Raw genomic sequence first — 12,335 nt, forward strand, 5'->3', positions numbered from 1 at the left:
CGCGCCAAGTACGAAAGGAACAGCGCGGTCGAGACTCGGAAGAAAAAGCTTTCAAAGTGTCGTAGCACGATGCACACTGCTGTTCGTGTGGAACAAACGTGACTACCGTGCTGTACGGTGGAGTTCTGTGCGCAAAAGCGGCGCGTGTGTTTCTAAGCACCACAGCGTTGTGTCAAAAAAGAGGTGCCTGAGAGAAACGCATGCGACTGCCGTGCTTTGCGGCATAGCACCGTGCGCAAAAACGGTGCGCATGCAAGAGGTGTCAGAGCAAGCGAACTTGTGCCACGAGCAACAGGTCACTAAAAGCCTATAGATGACGGTGTTGGAGGAAAAGAAAAATATCGAGAAAGCACTGCGGTGTGCCGTGCGTAGGGACGGGCGCGCGTGCCACATGCCGCCGAAATATGGGTGTCGGAGAAAACAGAGTGCCGCGCGTAACGAGGGGCGCGCGTGTTACAGAGAGATATGCCCAAACGCATGAAAGTGTACGCAGGTGTCCTAAGGCAGTTTTTTTTTTTTTTTCCTCATTTTGATGTCGCCCCGGCTGACGCGGTTTTCGTTTTTCCGTGCCGCCCCGGCTGACGCAGTTTTTGCGCCGCCCCGGCTGACGCGGTTTTTGCGCCGCCCCGGCTGACGCGGTTTTCGCGCCGCCCCGGCTGACGCGGTTTTCGCGCCGCCCCGGCTGACGCGGTTCGGACTTTGCACTTTTTGGCTGTGCCTGGCTGGCGGCCCACTCACTCGATCGCCAGGTCTGTTTGCCCCGGTGGTTCCACCGCCAGGCTTAAGCGCGAACTTTTTTTGTTTGTTTTCTTTTGATTAAGCGCAAGCTTTTTTCTTTGTTTTCTTTTGATTAAGCGCGGGCTTTTTTCTTTGTTTTTTTTTTTATTTCGCCCCGGCAGACGCGGTTTTTGCGCCGCCCCGGCTGACGCGGTTTTTGCCGCCCCGGCTGACGCAGTTCGGACTTAGCACTTTTCGGCTGTGCCTGGCTGGCGGCCCACTCACTCGATCGCCATGTCTGTTTGCCACAGTTTTCCCGGTGGTGCCGCACCCGGGCTCGCCCCGGCTGACGCAGTTTTCGCGCCGCCCCGGCTGACGCGGTTTCGTGCCGCCCCGGCAGACGCGGTTTTCGCGCCGCCCCGGCTGACGCGGTTTTTGCGTCGCCCCGGCTGACACGGTTCGGACTTTGCACTTTTCGGCTGTGCCTGGCTGGCGGCCCACTCACTCGATCGCCATGTCTGTTTGCCACAGTTTTCCCGGTGGTGCCGCACCCGGGCTCGCCCCGGCTGACGCAGTTTTCGCGCCGCCCCGGCTGACGCGGTTTCGTGCCGCCCCGGCAGACGCGGTTTTCGCGCCGCCCCGGCTGACGCGGTTTCGTGCCGCCCCGGCAGACGCAGTTCGGACTTAGCACTTTTCGGCTGTGCCTGGCTGGCGGCCCACTCACTCGATCGCCATGTCTGTTTGCCACAGTTTTCCCGGTGGTGCCGCACCCGGGCTCGCCCCGGCTGACGCAGTTTTCGCGCCGCCCCGGCTGACGCGGTTTCGTGCCGCCCCGGCAGACGCGGTTTTCGCGCCGCCCCGGCTGACGCGGTTTCGTGCCGCCCCGGCAGACGCAGTTCGGACTTAGCACTTTTCGGCTGTGCCTGGCTGGCGGCCCACTCACTCAATCGCCATGTCTGTTTGCCACAGTTTTCCCGGTGGTGCCGCACCCGGGCTCGCCCCGGCTGACGCAGTTTTCGCGCCGCCCCGGCTGACGCGGTTTCGTGCCGCCCCGGCAGACGCGGTTTTCGCGCCGCCCCGGCTGACGCGGTTTCGTGCCGCCCCGGCAGACGCAGTTCGGACTTAGCACTTTTCGGCTGTGCCTGGCTGGCGGCCCACTCACTCGATCGCCATGTCTGTTTGCCACAGTTTTCCCGGTGGTGCCGCACCCGGGCTCGCCCCGGCAGACGCGTTTTTTTTTTCTTTCGCCCCGGCTGACGCAGTTTTCGCGCCGCCCCGGCTGACGCGGTTTCGTGCCGCCCCGGCAGACGCGGTTTTTTGCGCCGCCCCGGCTGACGCGGTTTTTGCCGCCCCGGCTGACGCAGTTCGGACTTAGCACTTTTCGGCTGTGCCTGGCTGGCGGCCCACTCACTCGATCGCCATGTCTGTTTGCCACAGTTTTCCCGGTGGTGCCGCACCCGGGCTCGCCCCGGCTGACGCAGTTTTCGCGCCGCCCCGGCTGACGCGGTTTCGTGCCGCCCCGGCAGACGCGGTTTTCGCGCCGCCCCGGCTGACGCGGTTTCGTGCCGCCCCGGCAGACGCAGTTCGGACTTAGCACTTTTCGGCTGTGCCTGGCTGGCGGCCCACTCACTCGATCGCCATGTCTGTTTGCCACAGTTTTCCCGGTGGTGCCGCACCCGGGCTCGCCCCGGCTGACGCAGTTTTCGCGCCGCCCCGGCTGACGCGGTTTCGTGCCGCCCCGGCAGACGCGGTTTTCGCGCCGCCCCGGCTGACGCGGTTTCGTGCCGCCCCGGCAGACGCAGTTCGGACTTAGCACTTTTCGGCTGTGCCTGGCTGGCGGCCCACTCACTCGATCGCCATGTCTGTTTGCCACAGTTTTCCCGGTGGTGCCGCACCCGGGCTCGCCCCGGCAGACGCGTTTTTTTTTTCTTTCGCCCCGGCTGACGCAGTTTTCGCGCCGCCCCGGCTGACGCGGTTTCGTGCCGCCCCGGCAGACGCGGTTTTTTTGCGCCGCCCCGGCTGACGCGGTTTTTGCCGCCCCGGCTGACGCAGTTCGGACTTGGCACTTTTTGGCTGAGCCTGGCTGGTGGCCCACTCACTCGATCGCCATGTCTGTTAGCCACAGTTTTCCCGGTGGTGCCGCACCCGGGCTCGCCCCGGCTGACGCAGTTTTCGCGCCGCCCCGGCAGACGCGGTTTTCGCGCCGCCCCGGCTGACGCGGTTTTTGCCGCCCCGGCTGACGCAGTTCGGACTTGGCACTTTTTGGGCTGAGCCTGGCTGGCGGCCCACTCACTCGATCGCCATGTCTGTTTGCCACAGTCTTCCCGGTGGTGCCGCACCCGGGCTCGCCCCGGCAGACGCGTTTTTTTTTTCTTTCGCCCCGGCAGACGTGGTTCCCCCCCCCCCTTTTCGCTCGCCCCGGCTGACGAGGTTTTCGCGCCGCCCCGGCTGACGCAGTTTTCGCGCCGCCCCGGCTGACGCGGTTTCGTGCCGCCCCGGCTGACGCGGTTTTCGCGCCGCCCCGGCTGACGCGGTTTTTGCGTCGCCCCGGCTGACACGGTTCGGACTTTGCACTTTTCGGCTGTGCCTGGCTGGCGGCCCACTCACTCGATCGCCATGTCTGTTTGCCACAGTTTTCCCGGTGGTGCCGCACCCGGGCTCGCCCCGGCTGACGCAGTTTTCGCGCCGCCCCGGCAGACGCGGTTTTCGCGCCGCCCCGGCTGACGCGGTTTCGTGCCGCCCCGGCAGACGCAGTTCGGACTTAGCACTTTTCGGCTGTGCCTGGCTGGCGGCCCACTCACTCGATCGCCATGTCTGTTTGCCACAGTTTTCCCGGTGGTGCCGCACCCGGGCTCGCCCCGGCTGACGCAGTTTTCGCGCCGCCCCGGCTGACGCGGTTTCGTGCCGCCCCGGCAGACGCGGTTTTCGCGCCGCCCCGGCTGACGCGGTTTCGTGCCGCCCCGGCAGACGCAGTTCGGACTTAGCACTTTTCGGCTGTGCCTGGCTGGCGGCCCACTCACTCGATCGCCATGTCTGTTTGCCACAGTTTTCCCGGTGGTGCCGCACCCGGGCTCGCCCCGGCAGACGCGTTTTTTTTTTTCTTTCGCCCCGGCTGACGCAGTTTTCGCGCCGCCCCGGCTGACGCGGTTTCGTGCCGCCCCGGCAGACGCGGTTTTTTGCGCCGCCCCGGCTGACGCGGTTTTTGCCGCCCCGGCTGACGCAGTTCGGACTTTGCACTTTTTGGCTGAGCCTGGCTGGCGGCCCACTCACTCGATCGCCATGTCTGTTTGCCACAGTTTTCCCGGTGGTGCCGCACCCGGGCTCGCCCCGGCAGACGCGTTTTTTTTTTTCCTTCGCCCCGGCAGACGTGGTTCCCCCCCCCCCTCCGTCTTTCTTTTTGTTTTTTTTTTTTCGCCGCGGCTGAAGTGGATTTTTCGGTGCCTCGACGCCCCGGTAGTCGCGGTTTTTCCGTTTCCGCACGGCCCCGGCTGACGCTGCTCGGTCACAGTCGCCTTTTGTGAGGATTGCAGACTTCTTGAGCGCGGGTGTTTTTTTTTTGTTGTTGTTGTTGTTTTATTACGCATTCGCTCCAGCAGACGCTGTTTAGACTTTTTGTTTCCTCTTTTATCCTGCGACGAGGTGACGAGGTTTATTCGGTGCCCCGCCGCCCCGGCTGAAGTGATTTTTCCTGTCCCGTGCCGCCCCGGCTGACGCGGTTGGGACTTCGCGTTTGTTCGGCCGCCACGGGTTTTGGCGCACTCGCTCGGTTGCTTGTTGTTGCCACTTGTTGCGAACCCAGGTTTCTTGAGCGAGCGCGGGCGTTTTTTCTTCCTTTCTTTCTTTGTTCTATGTGTTAGCGAATCGGCCTTTAATATCACACGAGGACTCACAACCAACAATTTTCAGTTTGAAGTGTAAAAAATCTGCAGGTGTTGACGTAACTGACTTGCCCCGTACCCTTGAGTACATCCATGAAGTTCTCGTAGTACTACTAAATCGCATTATTCCAAGTGGAGAAATTCCCATAAACTTGCAAACCTCTACACGAAAATCGGTGCGCGTGATAAAGTTGAAAATTATCGTCCGATATCAAATGTGCCTTCTATAACACAAATTCTAGGAAAAAAAAAAAAAAAACACTTGTTCGCCGTTCTCTGCGCCGTGACTGGCAGCACTCCGGCGAAGCGAAACGGGGTCGATTCGAGCACGATATCGGCGTCTTTCGACGTGCTCGCCGGCGACCGTCGCACGAGTACGTCGCACGAGCGCGTCTGCCGGGGCGCCGTTTGCGAAGCCGACGCAAAAGTGGGAACCGCCGCTCGGATGATCGCCGCTTTCGGCAGAGTGAGTGTTGGCACTCCGGGGAAGCGAAACAGCGTGAATGCGCCCACGAAATCGGCGTATTTTGAAGTGCCCGCCGGCGACCGTCGCACGAGTACGGTAAACCGCGTCAGCCGGGGCGTAGTTCGGGACGCCGACGAAAAAGTGGGAAGCGCAACTCGGATCTTCGCCGTTTTTGCAGGAGTGAGTGGCGGCCCTCCTGCGAGACCAAGAAGCATCGATTCGTGCACGAATTCGGCGCCTTTCGACGTGATCGCCGGCGACCGTCGCTCGAGTAGGGCAAACCGCGTCTGCCGGGGCGGGCTTCGGGACGCCGATGCGAAAGTGGGAAACGCTGCTCGGATGTTCGCCGTTTTTGGCCGAGTGAGTGCTGGCACTCGGGCGAAGCCAAACGGGGCCGATTACGGCACGATATCGGCGTCTTTCGACGTGCCCGGCGGCGACCGTCGCACGAGTACGGTAAACCGCGTCAGCCCGGGCGGAGTTCGGGACGCCGATGCGAAAGTGGAGAACGCCGCTCGGATCTTCGCCGTTTTTGGAGGAGTGAGTGGCGGCACTCCGGAGAAGCCAAGGAGCGCCAATTAGCGCACGATATCGGCGTCTTTCGACGCGCTCGCCGGCGACCGTCGAACGAGTAGGGCAAACCGCGTCTGCCGGGGCGGGGTTTACGACGCCGACGCAAAAGTGGGAACCGCCGCTCGGATGTTGGCCGTTTTTGGCAGAGTGAGTGCTGGCACACCGGCGACGCGAAAGAGCGCGAAAGCGCCCACGAAAGTGGCGTATTTGGACGTGCTTGACGGCGACCGCTGCAGGAGTACGAAAAACCACGTCAGCCGGGGCGAGCGACCCACGGCGGTCTGGGTGCTTATCGCTGCTATTATAGGGGCACCCCGGCAGACGCAGAAAAAAAAAATTTTTTTTCGACCTTCTTTTTTGCTGGTCGAGCTCGGGTAACCCAGGTCGCAATGGGAGCCGCGCACGAAAGCGGCGTCGCGAGACGCGTTCGCGGTCGCTAGTCGCACGAGCTCGGCAACCGCGTCAGCCGGCGCGGAGTTCGGGATGCCGACGGCTAAGTGGGTACCGCTGCTCGGATGTTCGCCGTTTTTGGCCGAGTGAGTGCTGGCACTCCGGCGAAGCGAAACGGGGCCGATTCGGGCACGATATCGGCGTATTTCGACGTGCTCGCCGGCGACCGTCGCACGAGTACGGCAAAGCGCGTCTGCCGGGGCGAGGTTTGCGATGCCGACGAAAAAGTGGGAAGCGCCGCTCGGATCTTCGCCGTTTTTGCAGGAGTGAGTGGCGGCCCTCCTGCGAGACCAAGAAGCATCGACTCGCGCACGATATCGGTGTCTTTCGACGTGCCCGCCGGCCACCGCCGCACGAGTACGGCAAACCGCGTATGCCGGGGCGGGGTTGGCGACGCCGACGCAAAAGTGGGAACCGCCACTAGGATGTTCGCCGTTTTTGGCAGAGTGAGTGCTGGCACACCGGCGACGCGAAAGAGCGCGAAAGCGCCCACGAAAGTGGCGTATTTGGACGTGCTTGACGGCGACCGCTGCAGGAGTACGAAAAACCACGTCAGCCGGGGCGAGCGACCCACGGCGGTCTGGGTGCTTATCGCTGCTATTATAGGGGCACCCCGGCAGACGCAGAAAAAAAAAATTTTTTTTCGACCTTCTTTTTTGCTGGTCGAGCTCGGGTAACCCAGGTCGCAATGGGAGCCGCGCACGAAAGCGGCGTCGCGAGACGCGTTCGCGGTCGCTAGTCGCACGAGCTCGGCAACCGCGTCAGCCGGCGCGGAGTTCGGGATGCCGACGGCTAAGTGGGTACCGCTGCTCGGATGTTCGCCGTTTTTGGCCGAGTGAGTGCTGGCACTCCGGCGAAGCGAAACGGGGCCGATTCGGGCACGATATCGGCGTATTTCGACGTGCTCGCCGGCGACCGTCGCACGAGTACGGCAAAGCGCGTCTGCCGGGGCGAGGTTTGCGATGCCGACGAAAAAGTGGGAAGCGCCGCTCGGATCTTCGCCGTTTTTGCAGGAGTGAGTGGCGGCCCTCCTGCGAGACCAAGAAGCATCGACTCGCGCACGATATCGGTGTCTTTCGACGTGCCCGCCGGCCACCGCCGCACGGTACGGCAAACCGCGTATGCCGGGGCGGGGTTGGCGACGCCGACGCAAAAGTGGGAACCGCCACTAGGATGTTCGCCGTTTTTGGCAGAGTGAGTGCTGGCACTCCGGCGAAGCGAAAGAGCGCGAATGCGCCCACGAAAGTGGCGTGTTTGGACGTGCTTGACGACGACCACCGCAGGAAAACGAAAAACCACGTCAGCCGGGGCGAGCGACCCATGGCGGTCTGGGTGCTTATCGCTGCTATTATAGGGGCACCCCGGCAGACGCAAAAAAAAAAAAAATTTTTTTTCGACATTCTTTCTTGCTCGTCGACCTCGGGTGACCCAGGTCGCAGTGGGAGCCGCGCACGAAAGCGGCGTCGCGAGACGGCTTCGCGGTCGCTAGTCGCACGAGCTCGGCAACCGCGTCTGCCGGGGCGGAGTTCGGGACGCCGACGGCTAAGTGGGAACCGCCGCTCGGATGTTCGCCGTTTGTGGCCGAGTGAGTGCTGGCACTCCGGCGAAGCCAAACGGGGCCGATTCCGGCACGATATCGGCGTCTTTCTACGTGCTCGCCGGCGACCGTCGCACGAGTACGGCAAAGTGCGTCTGCCGGGGCGGGGTTTGCGACGCGTACGCAATAGTGAGAACCGTCGCTCGGATGTTCGTCGTCTTTCGCCGAGCCAGTGCTGGCACTCCGGCGAAGCCGAACGGAGCCGATTCGGGCACGATATCGGCGTCTTTCCACGTGCTCGCCGGCGACCGTCGCACGAGTACGGTAAACCGCGTCAGCCGGGGCGGAGTTCGGGACGCCGATGCGAAAGTGGGAAGCGCCGCTCGGATCTTCGCCGTTTTTGGAGGAGTCAGTGGCGGCACTCCGGTGAAGCCAAGGTGCGCCAATTCGCGCACGATATCGGCGTCTTTCGACGTGCCCGCCGGCCACCGTCGCACGAGTACGGCAAACCTCGTCTGCCGGGGCGGGGTTTGCGACGCCGACGCAAAAGTGGGAACCGCCGCTCGGATGTTCGCCGTTTTTGGCAGAGTGAGTGCTGGCACTCCGGCGAAGCGAAAGAGCGTGAATGCGCCCACGAAAGTAGCGTATTTGGACGTGCTTGACGGCGACCGCCGCAGGAGTACGAAAAACCACGTCAGCCGGGGCGAGCGACCCACGGCGGTCTGGGTGCTTATCGCTGCTATTATAGGGGCACCCCGGCAGACGCAGAAAGAAAAAAAAAAAAAAATGGGGACATGGCGTGCGTCACCGTGCGGCTTCGCAGCGTTGCCGAAGTCGCCGAGCCCTTCGACTGAGCCGAACGGCGGACAGGGAACGTTGGTCGGCCGTTCTAACCTGTCGGTGCCACGCCGAGACGTCGTTAAGGAAAACCGCGTCGTGGGCCTCTACGACGCCGTCGAGTCGTTGTACGTTTGGTGTCCAGCGTGTCGGCGGCGAGTAGCGGACACGTCGTTCACGACTTCGGTCTTTCGCAGTCGACGCGAACTTGCGGAGAGTCGTGGTGCCTCACGTTTTCGGCAGAAACCGCGGCGGAATTTTCCCGTGCGTGCGCGCACGACCTCGGTGCTGTGCCGTCAGCGTAGTGTTGCACAAACTCGTGGCCTACCCAAGGTGCGGTACGTTTGCGGCCGTATCCTCGGTGGGAATTTCGTGAGTAGGGTCGCAAATTCTACGACCTCGGCGGGTTTGAGAGCGACGTAGACTTGTGGCACGCTCAACGTGCCACACGTTTCGGGGCACACCCGCGGTGAAATTTTCTCGAGTACGCTCGTATTAGTGCCCAAGGAGGTCTGGGTACTTATCGCTGCTATTATGTGGGGGTTCTCGTGAGCGGCGTACGCGAAAGCGACCGGGTGTCTGATATGCGGCGGGCTTCGGCCTCGTCAAGCGTGTCCTCGGGTCTGCTCCAGGGGAATCCACGGCAGTCGTCTGCAGCCTCATCCGCTTGATGCGTTAGGGGCTGGTTGTCGGACGGTGCCGTTTTACCACGATATCGAGGTGTGTTCCGTGTCGTCCTCGGGCGATTCAGATGCGAAAGCGCCGAAGACGCGGGCGTGACCCGTCGTCTGGCGGCTTTGCAGTCTCGGCTCCGTTGCTAGTTCCGGCCGGTCCACCGACAGTGCAGCGGGCTTGGGCAACCCGCACGGCGCGACCGAGTCGATGCAACGAAAAAGAGCGAGCATGAACGTGCTTCTTGCCGCACGGCTCCCACTCGTCTTTCGGGAAGGTTGTGCCGTAGCGAGCTCGAACGCCGTCATCTCGGAGTGCAAAATAAGCGTGTTGGGGCGCCTGAAGGTGGCCTCCGCCGCACACAGACTGCGTCCGGCCCGCCGAAGGCGAGGACGGACGCGCAGTCGAACGATTACCTGGTTGATCCTGCCAGTAATCATATGCTTGTCTCAAAGATTAAGCCATGCATGTCTAAGTACATGCCGAAATAAGGCGAAACCGCGAATGGCTCATTAAATCAGTTATGGTTCCTTAGATCGTTTCTTCCTACTTGGATAACTGTGGCAATTCTAGAGCTAATACATGCAGTGAGCCTGGAGCCCTTTGGGTAACGGGTGCTTTTATTAGACCAAGATCGATCGGGTTTCGGCCCGTATTGTGTGGTGACTCTGGATAACTTTGTGCTGATCGCATGGCCACGAGCCGGCGACGTTTCTTTCAAGTGTCTGCCTTATCAACTTTCGATGGTAGGTTACTTGCTTACCATGGTTGTTACGGGTAACGGAGAATCAGGGTTCGATTCCGGAGAGGGAGCCTGAGAAACGGCTACCACATCCAAGGAAGGCAGCAGGCGCGCAAATTACCCACTCCCGGCACGGGGAGGTAGTGACGAAAAATAACAATACGGGACTCTTTTGAGGCCCCGTAATTGAAATGAGTACACTCTAAATCCTTTAACGAGGATCAATTGGAGGGCAAGTCTGGTGCCAGCAGCCGCGGTAATTCCAGCTCCAATAGCGTATACTAAAGCTGCTGCGGTTAAAAAGCTCGTAGTTGGATCTCAGTTCCAGACGAGTAGTGCATCTACCCGATGCGACGGCTCGGACTGAACATCATGCCGGTTCTTTCTTGGTGCACTTCATTGTGTGCCTCGAGATGGCCGGTGCTTTTACTTTGAAAAAATTAGAGTGCTCAACGCAGGCGAGTCGCCTGAATAAACTTGCATGGAATAATAGAACAAGACCTCGTTTCTGTTCTGTTGGTTTTTGGAATACGAGGTAATGATTAAGAGGGACGGACGGGGGCATTCGTATTGCGGCGCTAGAGGTGAAATTCTTGGACCGTCGCAAGACGAACTACTGCGAAAGCATTTGCCAAGAATGTTTTCATTGATCAAGAACGAAAGTCAGAGGTTCGAAGGCGATCAGATACCGCCCTAGTTCTGACCATAAACGATGCCAACCAGCGATCCGCCTGAGTTACTCAAATGACTCGGCGGGCAGCTTCCGGGAAACCAAAGTATTTGGGTTCCGGGGGAAGTATGGTTGCAAAGCTGAAACTTAAAGGAATTGACGGAAGGGCACCACCAGGAGTGGAGCCTGCGGCTTAATTTGACTCAACACGGGAAAACTTACCCGGCCCGGACACTGGGAGGATTGACAGATTGAGAGCTCTTTCTTGATTCGGTGGATGGTGGTGCATGGCCGTTCTTAGTTGGTGGAGCGATTTGTCTGGTTAATTCCGATAACGAACGAGACTCTAGCCTATTAAATAGGTGCGGGGTTCCCAGCACCTTACAACCTTCTTAGAGGGACAAGCGGCTCCTAGCCGCACGAAACAGAGCAATAACAGGTCTGTGATGCCCTTAGATGTCCGGGGCCGCACGCGCGCTACACTGAAGGAAGCAGCGTGTCTTTATCCCTGTCTGAAAAGACTGGGTAACCCGTGGAACTTCTTTCGTGATTGGGATAGGGGCTTGCAATTGTTCCCCTTGAACGAGGAATTCCCAGTAAGCGCGAGTCATAAGCTCGCGTTGATTACGTCCCTGCCCTTTGTACACACCGCCCGTCGCTACTACCGATTGAATGATTTAGTGAGGTCTTCGGACCGATGTCGGCGCGGCCTTTCGGTTGCGCCGGTCTGTTGGAAAGATGACCAAACTTGATCATTTAGAGGAAGTAAAAGTCGTAACAAGGTTTCCGTAGGTGAACCTGCGGAAGGATCATTAACGGATTGTGAAGGGTGAGCGCCTCAGCTGCGTCTGCGCCCGACACTTTCTGCCGCTGACCCCGTTTGGACGCGGGGTCGGCTTTTCCCCACGGGGCTGCCTGAATGTGGAGCGGCACCCCGTGACAAATTGTTGCGCCCAGCGGACGCCAACACCGCGACCTTGGACGGTCGGCCAGGTGGCGGACGCGGGTACAAACGGCGCAACGCACTCATAGGTCGGCTTTCGACCCGCCACTGCACCGTGGCTCGAAGCGCTCGAAATGCGCGACCCGACCGCTGCGGGACCGCCTAGTACTGTAAACAGGAGCGGCGGAGCGCGAACGGCGAGTCGTGGTTACGTCGGTAGAAGGCGAGGCTGCGCGTTCCCGAAACGCCAGCCGAGTGCCCTCCCGACCGTTCGAGCGTGCAAGAACGAGACCCGACAATCGCGCGGCGACTGCCAAGTACGAGAGGAACGGCACAAGCGTCGGCGGTCGGTCAAGGAACTGGCGATGTGACGGGTCCGCTGTGCACCAGTGCATACCGTCCCGCCGTCCGCGGCAAGCGCCTCCGCGTCCTCGGGTGACGGAGGCTGCCGGTCGGTTCTTGCAGGCGAGGGATCTCGCTGGCACCGGTTCGCGTTGACGCGCGGCCGGTCATGGCACGGCGATGCGACGGCCGAGGTGCGCAGTACTCGATGGAGGAACCGCACGCTCCGATGACCGTCCCGCCCTCCGCGGCGTATGCGTACCGACCGTAATGGTTGCAGCAGCGCCGGCCGGCTTTTGAATTCGCCACACGAAACACGGTGCGAGATCGCGGTTAGGGGAGCGTCGACGTTGCCAGGCGTTTTGCTTGCTGCCGAGGGAAAGGCGGCACGGCCACGTCGCGCTCGTCGCGATTAGCGGGTCTGCGCGCTTTGGGAAGGTGCCGCGTACGAGCCTACTGCGAAGCGGAAGAACGGAAGCCAGCAAGGGCCTTGGCGTCCGCAAGTGCG

The 12,335-nt window shown here is 61.1% G+C and overlaps 1 non-coding gene across 1 annotated transcript; it reads left to right on the forward strand.

The window, feature by feature from the left end:
- Positions 1-9,543: 9,543 nt before the first annotated feature.
- On the forward strand, positions 9,544-11,357 carry LOC142795100 (small subunit ribosomal RNA). The gene has a single exon (XR_012892758.1). It is a non-coding gene; the product is annotated as a small subunit ribosomal RNA (ribosomal RNA).
- Positions 11,358-12,335: the final 978 nt, after the last annotated feature.

This window comes from Rhipicephalus microplus, unplaced genomic scaffold (assembly GCF_043290135.1).
Source record: "Rhipicephalus microplus isolate Deutch F79 unplaced genomic scaffold, USDA_Rmic scaffold_549, whole genome shotgun sequence".
In the NCBI taxonomy this organism is placed as follows: Eukaryota; Metazoa; Arthropoda; class Arachnida; order Ixodida; family Ixodidae; genus Rhipicephalus; species Rhipicephalus microplus.